The sequence below is a fragment of the Solanum pennellii genome, chromosome 6, assembly GCF_001406875.1.
Source record: "Solanum pennellii chromosome 6, SPENNV200".
Lineage (NCBI taxonomy): Eukaryota > Viridiplantae > Streptophyta > Magnoliopsida > Solanales > Solanaceae > Solanum > Solanum pennellii.
Genome location: NC_028642.1, coordinates 28,729,091 through 28,739,384, shown reverse-complemented (window position 1 = coordinate 28,739,384; position 10,294 = coordinate 28,729,091).

Here is a 10,294-nt window from a genome sequence, read left to right as displayed (position 1 = left end):
AAAAACCTAATTAAACAAGGATTCTATTTGCTGGAAATCTGTCAAAACGCGGCTGGGTCGACGGACCTTACGACGGATCGTCGTGGTCACGACGGACCGTCATGGACTCCGTCATCCCATACTTGTGCATTTTCTTCTGCTGCTCTCTTCATTACCCTCGACGGCAAGTATGACGGACCGTCACAGATACAACGGTCCGTCGAGGGTCTTCGTTCCAAAACACTTAAACTCTTGGAATATGGGTACTGGATTACTTCTCTAAACTTCATGACGAACCTGCAGGACGGACCGTCATATACACGACGGACCGTCATGGACTCCGTAACCCCACACTTGGTCAGACTTCCCTATCTTCCTTTTGCAGCTGCACTACGCTGCCACCTATGGACCGTCACAAGCATGACGGACCGTCACAAGCTCCGTAGGTGGTCTCTTCTGCATTTCTTCGCTCAAAAACCTCCGCATTTATCTATGGACAGATTTCCTGCAAATAAGGAGAAACTTATATAAAAATTAGCACAAAAAGGCTTTTGGACACACTAAACTTAAGGAAAAAGTATTAATAACACCGTGAAACCACGGTATATCAGATACCATGATCATTGAATCCATAATCCAAATTCAAGGGAAGTTGGGATCAAAGTCAAGAAAGTAAGAAGTCAAGTCTAAAGCTATGAAGTGAGTAAGAGTAAAGTTTTCAAAGTTCTTAGATTCTTACTTAAACGTTTTTGATTCGTTTTAAGGCTCAAGTTCGAGTTAAGGAAAAGAGTATAGGTTGAGTTCATTTCTCAAAAAGGTATAAGGGAACTTTAAGTATTCCCTAGGAGTTAAAGTTTCAAGTTAAGTAAGAGAAAGAGTTGAGTTCATTGCTCTAAAGTTATAAATGGGACCAAGTATTCCCTAAAGGCTGAGTTTTGAACTAAAGAGGGAAATATTGTTTCCAAAAGGAGCTTTTTAAGCTAAAGCGTTCAGTAAATTATCTCAACCCAAAGGAAGTTTTATTAAAACTATGAGCTAAAGTACATTTTGGGAGTAGTATTGAGCACCGATATGGGAATGAAAGTTCAGATAACTCTAGTTCCCATGTAAACCATGTCGCCAACATGGGTTTAACGTGTCATACTTTTTAGATGATCACGTAAAGTTAGCCAGTGGATCCATTAGGTAGAGGATGTCTTATGCAACAACAAAGTATAAGACAGTTCTGGCAGCGTGGGCAAGACGTTGTATCACCACTTAGACTCATAGTGGTGGTTTTCAATTAGAGAATCTCCCACAGAAACTATATTACTTTCATATATAAGTAAAGTTGGGTTTATTATTGTTATATCTTTAATGAACTAAGAGTTACACTGTTTTAATCAGTTTTACATATATATATATTGCATATATCCTTAACGTTTTATATTGGTTGTTATCTTTTGAGTTGAGCAAACCCAAGGTAAGTTGATCCTTACTCCATTTCAAGCTTTATAATTGTACTCAGCATTCCAACCACATACTCGTACATTCAATGTACTGATGTCAGTTGGTCTGCATCGTTTTATGATGCCGACACAGGTAACCAGGATTAGCACGCAGCGCTTCTTGATCTAGCTTGAGTTCCAGAGTCAGTAGTGAGCCTCTTTGCATTCTGGAAGACATCTTTTTCATTGCTTTACTAGTTTAGCTTTTAGGATGTTATGGGGTCTATCCCAATATCCATCTCCGTTAGTTTAGAGGCTTCGTAGTTAATAGTTTAGTTGGAGTCTATTTTATTTGTTGAGACTTAAGTGCCATTTTGGCTAGATTATTATATGAAGTATTTCCTTTAAATATGTTTTATTCTTGTTTAAATTGAGTTTAGTCTTCCACTAAGTTAAGTAAGCAGACCAAGGGTTCGCTTGGGGGCTATAAATGGTCTTCGAGTGCTGGCCACGTCCTGGGTGTAGACTCCGGGCGTGACAAACTTGGTATCAGAGCACAGAGTTCAAGAGTCCTAGGGATTCTATGAAGCCGTATATGTAGAGTCTTAGTCATCGGTGTGAAGCGCGCCACATTTATGATTAAAAGGCTACAACATTTAGGAATGTTTCCCTTCTTTCATGTTCCTTTCGTGCGAAGAGTTTATCTCTAAAGTCTCTCTCTAATTCGTGCTTACACATATTTTCAGATTATCATACCTCCATGAAGAGCAGTCAGAGGTCGACCAGCTCGAAGTAATATTGATGAACAAGAGGTTCCGAATGCACCGGATGTGCAACCCCAAGGAGAGGTTACAAATGTCGTATTCCGGGAAGCTATCCGGATGTTAAGTCAAGTAGTTGCTAACCATGTCGGGCAACCAAGAGGAACTCGACAGGAAGGAACTAACACCTCGAGGGTTCGCGAGTTTCTGAGAATGAATCCTCACAGTTTCACAAGATCAAGCACTATTGAGGATCCGGAAAACTTTGTGGAAGAGTTAAAGAAGGTATTTAAGGTGATACATGTGGTGAATGCTGAGAGGGTCGAATTGGTTGCATACCAATTGAAGGGTGTGTCTAGAACCTGGTTTGATCAATGGAAGGATGGTAGAGATGAGGGTGCACCACATCCAAGTTGGGCTTGTTTTGAAAAAGCCTTCTTGGGGAGGTTTTTCCCTCGCAAACTGAAGCAAGCAAGGTTAAGGGAGTTTTTTGCTTTGAAACAGGACTCCATGAGTGTTCAGGAGTATGGGTTGAAGTTCACCTAACTGTCTCACTATGCTCCGGAAATGGTGAAGGACATGAGGAGCAGAATGTGCCAGTTTGTTGCCACGTTGGGTCGTGCTTCAAGTAAGGAAGGTAGGGCTGCCATGTTGATAAGTGACATGGACATATCCTGGCTGATGTTATATGTGCAACAAGTTGAAGAGGAGAAGCTGAAGGACAAAGAAAAGTACCAGAATAACAAAGCAAAGACTGGGAATGAGTCTGGCCAACAAAAAGGTTGTTCAAGTCGACCAAATTTCCAGAAACCAAAGGGGCATGCACCATCATCTGCTAGTACACCTGCACCCAGAAATCGAGGTGATTATAGTGGCCAGAATTCGCAGCACTTCAAGGCTAGACTGAATCAGTCTCATGGTAGTGTGGCGCAAGGAGGAAGTAGGGCTCTTACATGTACTAAGTGTGGTAAACACCACACAGGAAATTGTCGTAATGGCTAGAAAGGTTGTTACAAGTGTGGTCAAGAGGGTCATTTCATGAGAGAGTGCCCCAAGGATAAGCAAGGTGGTGGAAATCCGGGAAATAGAACCCAATCTTCATCAGTTGCTCCACCCAACAGGGCTGCACCTAGAAGAGCCACTTCTGATACAGGCAGAGGCGCGAACCGCCTCTGTGCAATCACTAGCCGCCAAGAGCAAGAGAACTCTCCAAATGTTGTTACGGGTATGATCAAAGTCTTTACTTTTGATGTTTATGCTTTGTTAGACCCAGGAGCAAGTTTATCCTTTGCGACTCCTTATGTTGCAAATCAGTTTGAGATTTTTCCTGAAAAACTCCTTGAACCCTTCTGTGTTTCTACACTTGTTGGGGAGTCTATTCTAGCGGAAAGAGTCTACCGTGATTGTCTTGTTTCCATCAATCACAAGGACATCATGGCTGATCTAGTAGAATTGGACATGGTAGATTTTGATGCCGTTCTAGGTATGGACTGGCTCCATGCCTGCTATGCATCAATAGATTGCAGAACTCAAGTTGTCAAATTTCAAATTCCAAATGAGCCAGTCATAGAGTGGGCTAGTAGTTCAACAGTGCCTAAGGGTCGTTTCATTTCGTACCTTAAGGCGAGGAAGTTAGTTTCTAAGGGGTGTATCTATCACTTAGTCTGAATTAATGACTCAAGTGTTGAGGTACCTTTCCTTCAGTCAGTCCCTATAGTCAATGAGTTTCCAGAAGTTTTTTCTTGATGATCTACCCGGAGTCCCTCCCGAAAGAGAGATAGACTTTGGCATAGACATCATCCCAGATACTCGTCCTGTCTCTATTCCGCCATATAGAATGGCACCAGCAGAGTTAAAAGAGCTAAAAGAGTAATTGAAAGATCTGTTAGATAAAATCTTCATTCGACCAAGTGTCTCACCTTGGAGCGGTTCTGTCTTGTTTGTTAGGAAGAAGGATGGGTCCCTTAGGATGTGTATAGATTACCATCAGTTGAATAAGGTGACCATCAAGAATAAATATCCTCTTCCAAGGATAGATGATCTTTTCGATCAACTTCAGGGTGCTTCTTGCTTTTCCAAGATTGACCTTAGATCAGGCTATCATTAGTTGAAAGTAAGGGAATGTGATATTCCCAAGACAACTTTTAGAATAAGGTATGGGCATTATGAATTTTTTGGTTATGACCTTTGGTTTGACTAATGCACATGCAACGTTCATGGATCTTATGAACAGGGTCTTCAAACCTCATTTAGATCTGTTTGTCATTGTCTTCATTGATGACATACTGATTTATTCAAGGAATGAAGAAGATCATGCTAGTCACCTTAGGATTGTTCTTCAGACTTTCAGAGATAAAGAACTCTATGTCAAGTTCTCCAAGTGTAAGTTTTGTCTTAAGTTTGTGGAATTCTTAGGCCACATTGTTTTTGGTGAAGGAATTAGAGTCGATACTCAGAAGATTGAAGCAGTTCAGAGTTGGCCTAGACCCACATCTCCAATATATAAGGAGCTTCTTGGGCTTGGCAGGCTATTATAGGAGATCTGTTGAAGGATTCTCATCTATCTTTTCTCCTTTGACCAAATTAACTCTTTGACCAAATTAACTGAGAAGACAGTCAATTTTCAATGTCTAAAGTTTGTGAGAAAAGCTTTCAGAAGTTGAAAAAGAGATAAACTACCGCTCTGGTTTTGACCTTACCAGAGGATACTCAAGTCTTTGTGGTGTATTATGATGCATCAAGAGTTGGTTTAGGTTGTGTGTTAATGCAAAATGGCAAGGTTATATCTTATGCCTCTAGACAGTTGAAGGTTCATGAGAAAAATTACCAAATCATGACTTAGAATTGGCTACAGTAGTGTTTGCTTTGAAGATATGGAGTTACTATTTGTATGGTGTTCATGTAGATATATTCACTGATCACAAGAGCTTCCAATATGTGTTCACTCAGAAAGAGATCAACCTCAGACAGAGAAGGTGGTTGGAATTACTCAAGGATTATGACATGAGTATTCTTTACCACCCAGGTAAGGGTAATGTGGTTGCTGATGCCTTGAGCAGGTTGTCCATGGAGAGTACTTCCCATGTCAAAGAAGAAAAGAGGGAGTTAGCAAAAGATGTGCACAGGCTTGCATGTTTGGGAGTCAGGCTTATGAATTCCACAGAAGGAGGCATAATGGTGACCAATGGGGCTGAATCATCATTAGTGTCAGAGGTGAAAGAGAAGCAAGACCAAGACCCTATTTTGCTTGATTTGAAGGCAAGTGTCCATAATCAAAGAGTATTGACTTTTGAACAAGGGGAAGATAGTGTGCTGAAGTACCAAAGCAGATTATGTGTACCTAAGGTGGATGGACTCCAAGAGAGGATCTTGGAGGAGGCTCATAGCTCCAGATATTCTATTCATCCGGGTTCCACCAATATGTACCACGATTTGAGGGAGGTATATTGGTGGGAAGGCACGAAGAGAGACATTGTTGAGTTTGTTGCCAAGTGTTCAAATTGTCAGCAAGTGAAAGTGGAACACCAAAGGCCTAGAGGGTAGCTCAGAATATAGAACTTCCGGAATGGAAGTGGGAGATGATTAGTATGGACTTCATCACAGGCTTGCCAAGATCGCGAAGGCAACATGATTCTATTTGGGTGATTGTCGACAAAATGACAAAGTTAGCCCATTTTTTGCCAATAAAGACTGCCTATTCGGCTGAGGATTATGCTAAGTTGCACCTTCAAGAAGTGGTGAAACTTCATGGAATTCCGGTCTCCATTATTTCAGATAAAGGTGCACAATTTACTGCACAATTTTGGAAATCTTTCCAGAAAGGTTTGGGTTCGAAGGTAAATTTGAGTACTGCTTTTCATCGTCAGACAGATGGACAAGCAGAGCGTACTATCCAGACCTTAGAAGATATGTTGAGAGCTTGTGTACTAGACTTCAAGAGAAGTTGGGATGATCACATACCTCTCATTGAGTTCACTTACAACAATAGTTATCATTCAGCATCCAAATGGATCCATATGAAGCTCTTTATGGGAGAAGATGCAGATCTCCTATTGGGTAGTTCAAAGTTGGTGAAGTAGGGTTGATGGGACCAGATCTAGTTTATCAAGCTATGAAGAAGGTGAAACTGATTCAAGAAAGGTTGAAGACGACACATAGTCGCCTAAAGTCCTACACAGATGTTGTTAGAAGGCCATTAGAGTTTGAGGTAGATGATTGGGTGTATCTTAAAGTTTCACCCATGATGAAAGGTGTTATGAGGTTTGGTAAGAAGGGGAAACTTAGTCCCCTTTATATCGGACCTTATAGAATTTCCAAGAGAGTGGGCAATGTGGCTTATGAGTTGGAGCTACCCCAAGAGTTAGCGGCGGTTCATCCGGTATTCCATATTTCTATGTTGGAGAAGTGCTTTGGTGATCCTTCATTGATAGTACCAACAGAGAATGTTGGGATTAAGTATAACTTATTCTATGAAGAAGTTTCAGCTCAAATTTGGATCATCAAATTCGCAAGTTGAGAACAAAGAAAGTTGCTTCAGTCAAGGTCCTTTGGAGGAACCAATTTGTTGAAGAAGCGGCTTGGGAAGTTAAAGAGGATATGAAGAAGAGATATCTACATCTCTTTGAATCCGGAGAGAATGCAGATCAAGGTACTAAATTCTCTTCTTAGCACTTTATAAGGTTATGTATAAGCATCTTATTACTTGCTTTTGTTTGTTGAGTGCTGAAATGATGTTACTACCTTTAGCTTAGTGAACGAATTCTCATTCGAGGACGAATGTTCCCAAGGGGGAGATATTGTAACATCTCGTAACTAGAATTAACTAAGAATAAGCTAAGAATCCAAGAATAATCATTTTTGGAAATAACTAAAGAAATCTGGAAAATTTCAAGCTTTTAAAAGTGAATTTTAGTCATTTTCAAACAACCATAACTTCCATCTCAGGAGAAGTTTGGGTCAGTTCTTTATATATTTGTAAATACCTTGATAATAGCTTTCCAACGCCGCCAAGTTTGCACAAATCCAATGTCGTATGAGGGAGAAATGTCTTTCGTAAGTTGCACTGTTAGACTGAGAAAAGTCCCATCCGGATTTTAGTAAGGGCAAAGATGTCTTTTCACCCTAGTATTTCCTAATTTGTTTTAAGGTTATTTTAGGCTTAAAAACAAGTCTCAAATCATTGTTTCAAATTTTATAACGCTTAGGGTTTTGGGGATAAAGAGAAAAGAAGAGGAAGACCAAGAATCGTCCAAGAACGCCAAGATCATTGCGTTGATTTCGTCGGGGTGATACCTATCAAGGTATGTGAAATCATTCGGTGTTGATTCCTTTCACCCACCCTCCAACTTGAACCAATTTAGCAATTTAGAGTTATTTGAATGAAAATCTTGGAGTTTTTGATGAAAAGTTGTGAAGTTCTTGTTGATTGAATTGTAGTTGATCTTTATTAGCTTTGATTCATGTTTCCGGAGTGTTTTTTGGGGTCTAAACTATTGGGGAATGAGTTATTTAGGGATCCTAAGTGTTTGGGGTGGGATCCATGGGAGTTTGGGAGGTTTAGAGATGAAAAACAAAGAAGAAAAGTCGGAGGTCCCGTCAGACACCCCTTGAGGCACGCGCCTTCCAGAGCGCCTCAAGGCAGGCTCCGTCTGACAGGCCCTGGCACAGCGCACCAGCCAGAGCGCCCCAGACTAGGGTCTGTCGACAGGCCTTGGCATTCCACGCCTCTTAGAGCGCCAACAACCCTTGGAGACCCCGTTATTTCCCTATCTTTTCGTACTAGTTCCTAAGTGATGTACCTTTTATTCCTAGTTGATTTCAACACTCCAAAGTACATCTAAACATCATGAAATCATCCATAAACATGAGATCATGATCCTTGAATCCATAATCCAAATTCAAGGGAAGTTAGGATCATAGTCAAGAAAGTAAGAAGTCAAGTCTAAATCTATGAAGTGAGTAAGAGTAAAATCTTCAAAGTTCTTAGAGTCTTACTTAAACATTTTAAATTCGTTTTAAGGCTTAAGTTCGAGTTAAGGAAAAGAGTATAGGTTGAGTTCATTTCTCAAAAAGGTATAAGGGAACTAAGTATTCCCTAGAAGTTAAAGTTTCAAGTTAAGTAAGAGCAAGAGTTGAGTTCATTGCTCTAAAGTTATAAATGGGACTAAGTATTCCTTAGAGGGATGATAAATGTTTTTACATTTAAGTTAAAGGAAATTAAGAAGTTTCAAAAGAGTTTTGAACTAAAGAGGGGAACATTGTTTCCAAAAGGAGCTTTTTAAGCTAAAGCGTTCAGTAAATTATCTCAACCCAAAGGAAGGAAGTTTTATTAAAACTATGAACTAAAGTACATTTTGGGAATAGTATTGAGCACTGATGTGGAAATGAGAGTTCAGATAACTCAAGTCCCATGTAAATCATGTAGCCATCATGGGTATTAACGTGTCATACTTTTTAGATGATCACGTAAAGTTAGCCAGTGGATCCACTAGGTAGAGGATGTCCTATGCGATAGCAAAGTATAGGATAGTTCTGAAAGCGTGGGCAAGACGTTGTATCACCACTTAGGCTCATAGTGGTGGTTGTCAATTAGAGAATCTCCCACAGAAACTATATTACTTTCATATATAAGTAAAGTTGGGTTTGTTATTGTTATATCTTTAATGAACTAAGAGTTACACTTTTTTAATCAGTTTTATATATATATATATATATATATATATATATGTGTGTGTATATATATATATATGTATATTACAGATGTCCTTAACGCTTTATATTGGGTTGTTATCTTATGAGTTGAGAAGAGCCAAGGTAAGTTCATCCTTACTCCATTTCAAGCTTTATAGTTGTACTCACCATTCCAACTCGCATACTAGTACATTCAATGCACTGATGCCAGTTGGCGTGCATCGTTTTATGATACAGACACAGGTAACTAGGATTAGCACGCAGCGCTTCATTGATCCAGATTGAGTTCCAGAGTCAGTGGTGAGCCTCCTTGCATTTCGGAGGACATCTTTTTCATTACTTTACTAGTTTAGCTTTTAGGATGTTGTGAGGTATCCCCACATCCATTCAGTTAGTTTAGAGGCTTCGTAGACAGTTAATAGTTTAGTTGGAATCTATTTTATTTGTTGAGACTTAAGTGTCATTACGGCTAGATTATTATATGAAGTATTTCCTTTAAATACGCTTTATTCTTGTTTAAATTGAGTTTAGTCTTCCGTTGTGTTAAGTAAGACAGGCCAAGGGTTCGCTTGGGGGGTCAGAAATGGTATTCGAGTGCCGGCCACGTCCATGGTGTAGGCTCTGGGCGTGACAAGTATACATACATACATATATATATATACATATATACATATATATATATATATACACACACACATATATATATATATATAAAATAAAATGTGCATGTTATCATCTTCAACGACAACAACAATGAATAGAGTATTCATTTTTTTGTTCTAAACGAAGAAATAAAATAAAAGAGAATAGAATAATATTAATTGGAATGAAAAATGTTTGAAAATCATTCAAACTTTTATATTACTATGACTCTGTATTCCGGAATCTCCAAGATAATTAAGCTTCATTCTTCATTTTGCTGAACTTGTACCAAGTCTTGTGATGAATCTTTGAAGAATATATCTATGATCTTCATCAAAGTGAAGGTCATATTGTGACATCATATTTTTTAATGTCTTCTTTTTTATTATTAAGTACATGATTGATGAATAAAAAGACGAAGAAAAGAAAATTAAAAACCTATACTACAAAAAAGGATGAAAAAATGGAAATGAACATTCAACATCTCTATAGATGATTGGTATTTATAGATTGGATAAGCCATAAAAATCGTTAAAAGGAAATTGAAAAGACATGATATTTAAGTTGAGAATATCAATAGATGGAGGTTTTTTTTGTAACTGTCACGACCCAAAACCGAGCCGCGACTGGCACCCACACTTACCCTCCTATGTGAGCGAACCAACCAATCTAAACCCTAACATTTCAATTTAATATCAACAGAAAGTAATGCGGAAGACTTACACTCATTAATAAAAACAATTCAATAACTTCTAAAATTCAACATCTATTATTCCCCAAAATCTGGAAGTCATC